This window comes from Mycteria americana, chromosome 14, assembly GCF_035582795.1.
Source record: "Mycteria americana isolate JAX WOST 10 ecotype Jacksonville Zoo and Gardens chromosome 14, USCA_MyAme_1.0, whole genome shotgun sequence".
Taxonomy (NCBI): domain Eukaryota; kingdom Metazoa; phylum Chordata; class Aves; order Ciconiiformes; family Ciconiidae; genus Mycteria; species Mycteria americana.
In genome coordinates, this window is record NC_134378.1 from 9,675,231 (window position 1) to 9,683,118 (window position 7,888).

General features: G+C 53.7%; 1 protein-coding gene and 1 long non-coding RNA gene across 10 annotated transcripts in view; one reads left to right on the forward strand and one right to left on the reverse strand.

Annotated features, from left to right (window-relative positions):
- Nucleotides 1-1,964, reverse strand: part of ADNP (activity dependent neuroprotector homeobox) — a 33,052-nt gene extending 31,088 nt beyond the window's left edge. For all 8 annotated transcript variants that reach the window (XM_075516858.1, XM_075516856.1, XM_075516853.1 and 5 more), the window contains exon 1: nt 1,605-1,964. The gene's annotated coding sequence lies outside the window, so the exon portion shown is untranslated. The remainder of the gene's footprint in view (nt 1-1,604) is intronic.
- Nucleotides 1,965-2,723: 759 nt separating this feature from the next.
- On the forward strand, nt 2,724-7,888 carry LOC142416818 (uncharacterized). Of its 2 annotated transcripts, none has more exons than XR_012777835.1 (3): nt 2,724-3,802; nt 6,813-6,933; nt 7,597-7,888. It is a non-coding gene; the product is annotated as an uncharacterized LOC142416818 (long non-coding RNA). The 2 variants fall into 2 exon arrangements; XR_012777836.1 differs by having other exon boundaries at nt 2,724-2,995; nt 3,081-3,802; nt 6,813-7,888.

The window sequence follows — 7,888 nt, forward strand, 5'->3', positions numbered from 1 at the left end:
CCCAGACAAAGCACTCGATGCTCTAGCAACGCCTCACACACTGCAAGTTTCTGCCGCCGCAGCCATGCGCCTAGAACGCGTGAAAAAAGCCGTGCAAGTTTACAAAGCAAACGGCACCACAAGCCACAACCAAGTTTTGATACCATTACTAACATCCTCCGCAGAGCCTCGCGTACGAGCCTCGCAAAACCGCCCGAAACCCTCCATGTGCTCTAAACCCTCTCGCCCTCCCGCTCGCCCAGCGCGGGTCCCACCGCCCGCCTGCCCCTCGCCGACGCCAGCACTGCCCTCCGACCGCTCCGCCGGCGGCCCGAGGCCCCCCCCACCGGGCGGGCCAGCTCGGCTCCGGGACGGCAGGCGCGCCGCCCGCAGCGCGGCGGGGCCCGTCCCGCCCGGCGCAGGGGGCCGGGGCGCGGCGGCGGGGCCGGGGCCGGGGCAGCCCCCGCGGCGGGGCTGCGGCCGGCGCTTTGCGGCCGCGCCGCCGGCCCTCCCCCGCCCGCCCCCCCGCCGCAGCCCTGCCCGGCGAGGGGAGGGCGCCCCCTGCTGCCTCCCTCCCGCACTCCGCCCCGCGCCGCCGGCTGGGCTGCGGTGCATTTTGGGTGGGGGCTGGTATTTTCCTTCCACGGCCGTAAACCGGGAGCAACGATAGCGACCCAACGGGAGGCGGGAGGGCACCGCCGGCATCGCGTACGCCGTGGTACTTGTTGTGGAAATGTCGCCCCCCCGCCCTGCCTCCTCCGCCCCCGGGCTGCAGCCGCCAAGCGAAGGGGGTGCGTGACAAGGGGGGTGCAGCGCCCGGCAGCGGAGCGAGGCTTTAGGGTTCGCTTTCCCCCGCCTTTGTCTGAGACACGGGTGTCGGCAACTATAGCCCAGGGTAGGGAAAGGAGGGATGGGTGAGTCAACGTTGCTCCATCCTGCAGCTGGTGCTCGGCTCGGGATACCAGCGGCGGATCGCGCCTTTTCCCGCAGGCAGGCAGGCAGAGCAGGGCAGGGCAGGGCCACCTCGGCTGCCGGAGGGAGGCTGCTCCCCATTCATCGCACGGCAGCCAGCCCTGCTCTCCGACCTCGCTCCAGCGCCAACTCCGCCCGCGGGGACCTGCGCCCGGCTGCCGGCAGGCTGCGGGCAGCGCCGGGATGCTGGACCCATTCACCGGCTCATCATCCCGCTCACTTCGCCTTACCGCCAGCGCAGCCCTCGCCATCGCAGCCGCTGCCGGGACACATCCGTGTGTGGTCCCCCCCACCGGGAGGGGGAAGGGAGGAGGCTGGGGCTGCATCTGCCGCGCGGGCCCCGGGCAGAAGGGAGGGAAGCCGGCAGCGTCGCGGTCCCCGCAGCCGGCCGGAGCAGAAGCGGCCTCCGTACGGCGGCGAAGTCTCTTCAACATGTGTGCGGCCGGGGGAGGGGGCCGCCTGCCAACTCCGCAGCCCCCCGGCTGCAGCGGGCAGGGCGGCGGGCTCGGCGCGGGACTCCCGCCCCGCCGCCGGGGTGGGGGACGGGGCTGCCGGGGGCCGCGGCACGGCCGGGCGGAGGGAGGGAGGGAGAGAGGGGGCGGGCGGGGGCTGCCCCCGCCCGGGTCGGACCGCGGACTCGCGCACACACCTACCTGACTGGGGCTCTCCTCAGCAGCGAGGGCGGGCGCTCCCCCGGCACCTCTGGCTGGGGGTGGGGGTGCGCGGAGCTGCCTCCCTGGCGCCGCCCGGGTCCCTGGGCGGGCGGGCGGAGCGGAGCCGGCGGCGGCGCGGGGGAGACAAAGGGGGCTGGATGGCGGGGGGGCGAGTGTGCGGGGGGTGGCCTATGGTGAGCGGGTCCCGGGGGGCGGGGGCGGCGGCGGCGGCTTCACTGGGCTCGGTCCCCGGGGCGGGGGGTGTGGGGCTCCGGGGCGGGGGGGGGGGCTCCCTGGGCGCCCTGCAGACAATACAGCCGGGTCCCTCCTGCCCAGAACCTGCCCTGGCCAAGATGGCGGCCGAGAAAGAGCGGAAGTGACGCGAGACTCTCATTAGCATACGGGACTCATTGTCCGGCGGGAGGGGAGGGGGCCGCGCCCCGGGGGGGAGGGGGCCCGAGCCCCGGTGGATTCCCGCTGGCCTGGCCCCCATCCCGCCCCGCGGGCCGCGCCCCGGCAGCGGCGGCGGGCGGGCGGGTTACATAACCCCGCCGAGCGGGGGCGGGGGCGGGGGGGGGGCTCTCGCGAGAGAGACGGAGGGAGCCGCCGGCGGCGGCGGCAGCGGCGGGATCTACCCCGGCCCCGCTAGGAGGCGCCGCGCCCTGCGGCTGGGTCCAGAGAGGGAGCTGACGCCGCCCGGTTATCCCTCCGCCGCCCCCAGCCGGGACTACATCCTGTCCTGAGGGGCCTCCGCCGCCGGGGCGGGGGCACGCGCCTGGCGAGCAGCACGCCCACGTGACCGCGGTGCGCGCACGTGACCGCGCGGCCGGGAGCACACGGTCCCGTGCCGCGGCGAGCGGCGGCCGCGGCGGCGCCTCAGGGCGCGTCCGCCCCGCTCCGCGCGCCGCCGCCGGGCCGCAGCCCGCCCCCGGGGCGGGGCGGGGCCACCCCTCGCGCGCGGCCCCCGGGGACCGCGCCCCGCCCGGCCCCGCGCCCCGCGGCGGAGCCCCCGCCGCCCGCGCCTCGCTTCACACCATGGACAGCGCCGCCGGCGGCGCGGCCTGCGGGGCCGGGGCCGCTGCCCCCTCGCCCGGCCTCGGCCTCGGTCTCGGTCTCGGCCTCGGCCTCGGCCTCGAGGCGGCCCGCCTCAGGCGGCGCGCGGGCGGCTGGAGGCGGCCCGCGCCCGGGCGTGCCCTTACAGACCCGTCGCATCCCGCTGCCGGACGGCCGGGCTGGCCGGTCCCGGCGCCGGGGTGAGCCGCAGGCCGGGCGCAGCCGAGGGGAGGGCGGGAGGCTTCGAATTGGGCGACGGCTCTTTTGAGTGCCTCGTTGGGGACCCGCGCTGCCGGGGCCACCGCCGTGAGCTACCACGAGATCGAGTAGGAAGTTCGGTGAGGTGGCAGAGGACGGGGCTGATTTACACGCTGCTGCTCCCTGAAATCTAAATTTGTCGTGCTTTGGCTTAATTTACTGCAGGCAAGCACCCAAAGGTGGATGTGTGTCATGCTTGTGGCGAGCTTTGTGCACACGTGTTCCCGCACATGCATGCAGGAGACAGGGAATCGGCTTCAGAAGTGTCATTTCAGAGCCGTAACATCTGGATCGTGACGAGACTCCCCATGCCATTCTTCCTCCTGGATCAGGACTAACATGCTCAAGATCTCTTCAACAAACGAGGCCCAATTCTATGGCACAGTAAAAAAAAATTCTACAAGGGTGTAGAATGGTGGCTTTTGTTACTTCAAAAATACACCAACACTTGAAGGACGAAGTAAAGCGTAATTCCTTCCATCCTCAGCATTCAAAACCTTTCTGGTTCAGAGTGACACGTTTTGCAGTTAAGCCTTACAATACTAGAAAGAAAAGTCCGTGTTTTCAAATCATTGCCTGGAGTATAAAAGCATAGAAAAGTTGTCATAAATTACTTAGACTTCATAAAATTCAAGGATCGCCTACATTTTCAAGTGACTGATACCCTGAAAATGTGTATGCCGCTGTGTTTGTCACAATTCACATAAATGGCTTTTATGGAGAATTTAGTGACATTTTGTTGTATTTGTTAGCTTGCTTTAAGACTTTCTAGTTCAGCAGAATTTAGAAGTACGCTGTTTGTCACTGCCTGGTGACACACCTGAAATCACACCTGCATTTCACCAGGTACTTTCATGGTATCTTCACATCAGTGGTCGTAAGAATCGGTAAGTCACGGGAAGTCTTTCATTTACAACAGAATGGAAATACACAAAACTTACCTGCAAAAACAAAGCTTGTGCTTTAGCAATAAAAGGGTTTCTAGACCTGAGGTACTTAAAAGTTCCTCTGCGATGTACATACGTGAGGTATGTCTCAACTAAGGAAAGCAAAGAAAGCTGGTTTGGTTTTTCTGTAGTAACTTCAGTTTGCCTTCCAAGAGTAGATATTCTTTTTCTTTGGTGGTGCAATTAAGAAAGTATGTTGGAAAACATTTCTGAAACGTTGTCCAGCCAGTACCATATTCAGAAGCTATCAGCTGGCTTCTGCTTAAGGCAGTTTGATTGCTATCGACTAAAATACACAACCCCAAACAAACTTTAGGACCTTCCTATTTCAAGACTTTTTTATTTATGCATTACCATTGACCACTTCTTACTGCACCACATCACTTGTTAGTGGTGCGTTATAACACACTTTTACTTACCTAACTTGTCTCTTACTGGTCAGACTTCTGTTTTCTTCTTAAAATTAAATTTTAGAAGAAAGGGAGAAATGTTTGCAGCACATTTAATACAGTGTTGTTACACAAACGTTCCTTCTTTCTGAAGGAAGAAAACAAACCATGACGATAAACAATTCTAAATGGTTTGGAGTGAAGAATGATTGCCTCAGTTGCCTCACCTACTGAGAGTTGTATGTCCATATGATGCTTTTGGTTGTACAGAAGAATACTTAACTGAGAAAATTAATTGTAGTAACAGAAATGAGAAATGGAAGTTAGCACACACTGACTTAGATTTGAGGCTGCAAGACACTCTTGGGTCATTTGGTTATGCCTGGAAGATGGGCAAGGTTGGGGAGGATTGTCCCGTTGGACTGTATCTGTCACCACCATACTTTAGGGCTCTAGCATGGATTTATTACACATCGAAAATAAATTTCTAAGAAAATACAACAGCAACAGGAAAAAAATGTGTAAAAATACAACAGCACCAGAAAAACAAATCCCTGACCCATAGACCTTGTAATCTAAGGGCTGAATTTGAGAAAACATAGTAAGAAGTGTCTGAAGGTTAGAGGAGCTGAGTTTAATGGAACATGATAATGCAATTGGAAACAGAAATTGTATTTAATAGATATTTAAGGGAATGAACACAACATGAAGGTATGTGCAAAGGATATAGTAGCACAAGCAGAAATAGTTGGAATCCAGGCAGGAGAACTGAACAGGCTTTTGGACATCTTACCATGTCCTGAATTCTGGGTGCAAGTATAAGCATCAGAGTAATTTTGTATCTTGCTGTAGTTTCTTGATACTTATCAGGAGAAGCCTCCAGGCTAGGCTGGCAGCCAGAGCAGCTAAAGATAGAGAGTTCTCTAACCATTTCCTCAGTATCAACAGTATCAAGGAATTTCCAGCTGGAAACAGCATTTCCAGCCATGATGGTGGGACCCAGTCCAGAATTAGGGCCAAAAAGAGTATGGAAAACAATTTGTGAAGACTTCAGAAACTGGAATTTGGTGTGAGGGGGAATTACATTAGATATGGATAGAAAGAAGAGCATCAGAAGGCAGAAATACCCACTCGGCGCGCAAGATGTGTGATGCAGGCAAAGTTTTTTAAGGCAAGGGAGAGAGCAACAGGAGGGAAGGATAATGTAGCAGCAGCAGTTTGAGCAAATGTGAGCCATCGCCTGCTTTGGGGTAAAGTCTGCAACGACGGGGCTGAAAAAATTGAGGGGAAGGATGAGAGGGTATATGTAGAAAGTGGTCCTCAAGTGATGGGCAAGACCTTGTTCTCATTTAGTTCAGTGAGAGTTTTCGTGGTGGTTTGCACAGGGTGACAGTTGTCAACAGTTAGCGAGTTAGGCAAGAAAGATGAGAATAATACAAAGTTTGGATGAAAAGATTGATTTTCAAGGTAAAATTCCAGCAGTGGGCAAGAAGGAGAAAAGGCGTCCTGAGCCCATTTTTCTCCTGTGTGTACAGAGTGAGGTGAAAAAATGAAACAAAAGTTGATGATAATAGTCTTAATATACTTTTTACATTACAGAAGTGGGTATTGTTTCTCACAATAGACTATGGCCACTAGAAAAATCAGTAAAATCATGGCATTGTAAGAGACTAAACACTTAACACCAGAGGGGAGGCAATTAGCATTCCCAAGTTGAATAGGTATAATTGAACATGTGTTGTGCGGCTGATTCAGGTCAAAATTGTGCCCAGGTTCATAATTGTACTAGTTTAGCAGCAGTACTTTATTTGTTTTTTATTCAAATACAAAATAATTAAGACAACTAGCAATGGCTTTAAGCACCTAAGATAATTAATTATGTAATAAATACAAGTAAGTTAATCCTCAGCAGCATTAAGATCACTGCTCTCACAACGATCTTTAAGACCCATTAAGCCATCTAGCTCCTATGTTGTTTAGACACTTCATCATCTGTCACCATTCTCTAACCTTCTTCCATGAAGATGACTTTGGGAAAAGTCACCAGGAAGGAACCAAATTTAGTCTGTATCAAGATGAAAGCAGGGAAGAACTATCCCTCGACACAGAGTACTCTCCTTCTTTTCTCCTTGTTTTGATATCAGAAGATACTCGTATCAAGCAGGTCTGTGATTGGAGCTGCTTAAGATAGGTTTGCTTGGGTGGTTGGGATAACTTGAAAGGAAAGGTTGATCTCTTAGTCAGGCCAATAAGAAATTTATCTGTCATAAGCAACATTTAAATTTCACTTGGAAGCTGGTCAGTCAAGTATCATGTCCTTTGGAGGTGATGCTGTACTGCCATGACAAACTACATTCCTTCTGTGGATACAGGATTGATGTCTTAGGTGTTGTCAATGCTTTCAGAAACACTGCATTCAGATCGGATTTACTTAATGAAAGACATAGATTAAAATTGAAAAATCACCTAACTTCAGTATTTCAATAATTTATCACTTTCAAGCAGCTTGTCTTTTTCACTTACCCTGCATTGTACAATAAGTAATATAATTATTGTGACAGGATCCACCCATCAAAAGTACTGCCATATGCCTTCTTTGCAAGAGCAAGCAGAATGGAACACTGGAGTAGAAACCAGAGCTCTCCAAACACATTGCAGTCATGACATGAAATTCACCATGTAGTAAGTAAATCTGGTTATTTTCTTCCTGGGTATCCCCTCTGTAGTTGCACAGAAGTAGTGGGACAGAAGACCCCAAAGCATTCTCAAGCAGTGACTGTACGAGCTCAGTCAAGACCTTTCCTGTTCTGGAAAAAAAGTAGAAGTATCATTTAGTGCTCAGATTTTCCCCTTCCTGAGAGCACAGCATTTTAGGAGCTAGATAACCATCCTCAGCTTCCCAGGAAACATCAAGTTCTCAGCTGTGGTTTTGCCTGGGTTCACCTCCTAGGGGTGTGACATCTTTGCAAAAAGTCAAAACAGGAAAGAAGTTTGTGAGCCAAACACAAGGTTGTTTGGTTTTTTTTTATTATGATGCACCATTGTACCAATTTCTGCTGAACAGTCAGTGCAACTAACCTTGCAGGGATAACCTTCCATTTTATTACCTTTGCCCACTGCTGCTTTGTTGAAATCCCTCTCTCAAGGGCTGAGTTTTCAGATCTAATTTTGGATTAAAAGTTGCAATTTGGTTTCCTTCTCTCCAGTCCCAATATATTTTCCCCTGAACAGTAACAATCACAGTCTATAAGAAGTTATAAATGGCCACCATGCCTGAAGAAAGAAGGTAAAATGTGGCAGGAACCGAGGAGGAAATTATGCTTAAAAAGCTTCTGTGCTTTACAGAGGTTCTGTCATTACCTTCTTTATTCATGTCTTCTACAGCATGGCATCTTGGAGGTAATAAGTCGTAAAACAATGATAAAGTTTGATAAGCAATACTCTCGTCTGCGTGTATGCTGTTCATACTGATCCTAATGTTAAAATTTGCCTACAACTCTGGAATGCTAACCACTGAAAAGCTGTTGCTGAAGTCATCAATGTATTGAACTCAGTAAGCAATCTGTCAACTAATTTGTGCCAAGATTTCAATCCACGCTTATACTTGGAATCTTGATAGACCCTTAAATAAATATTA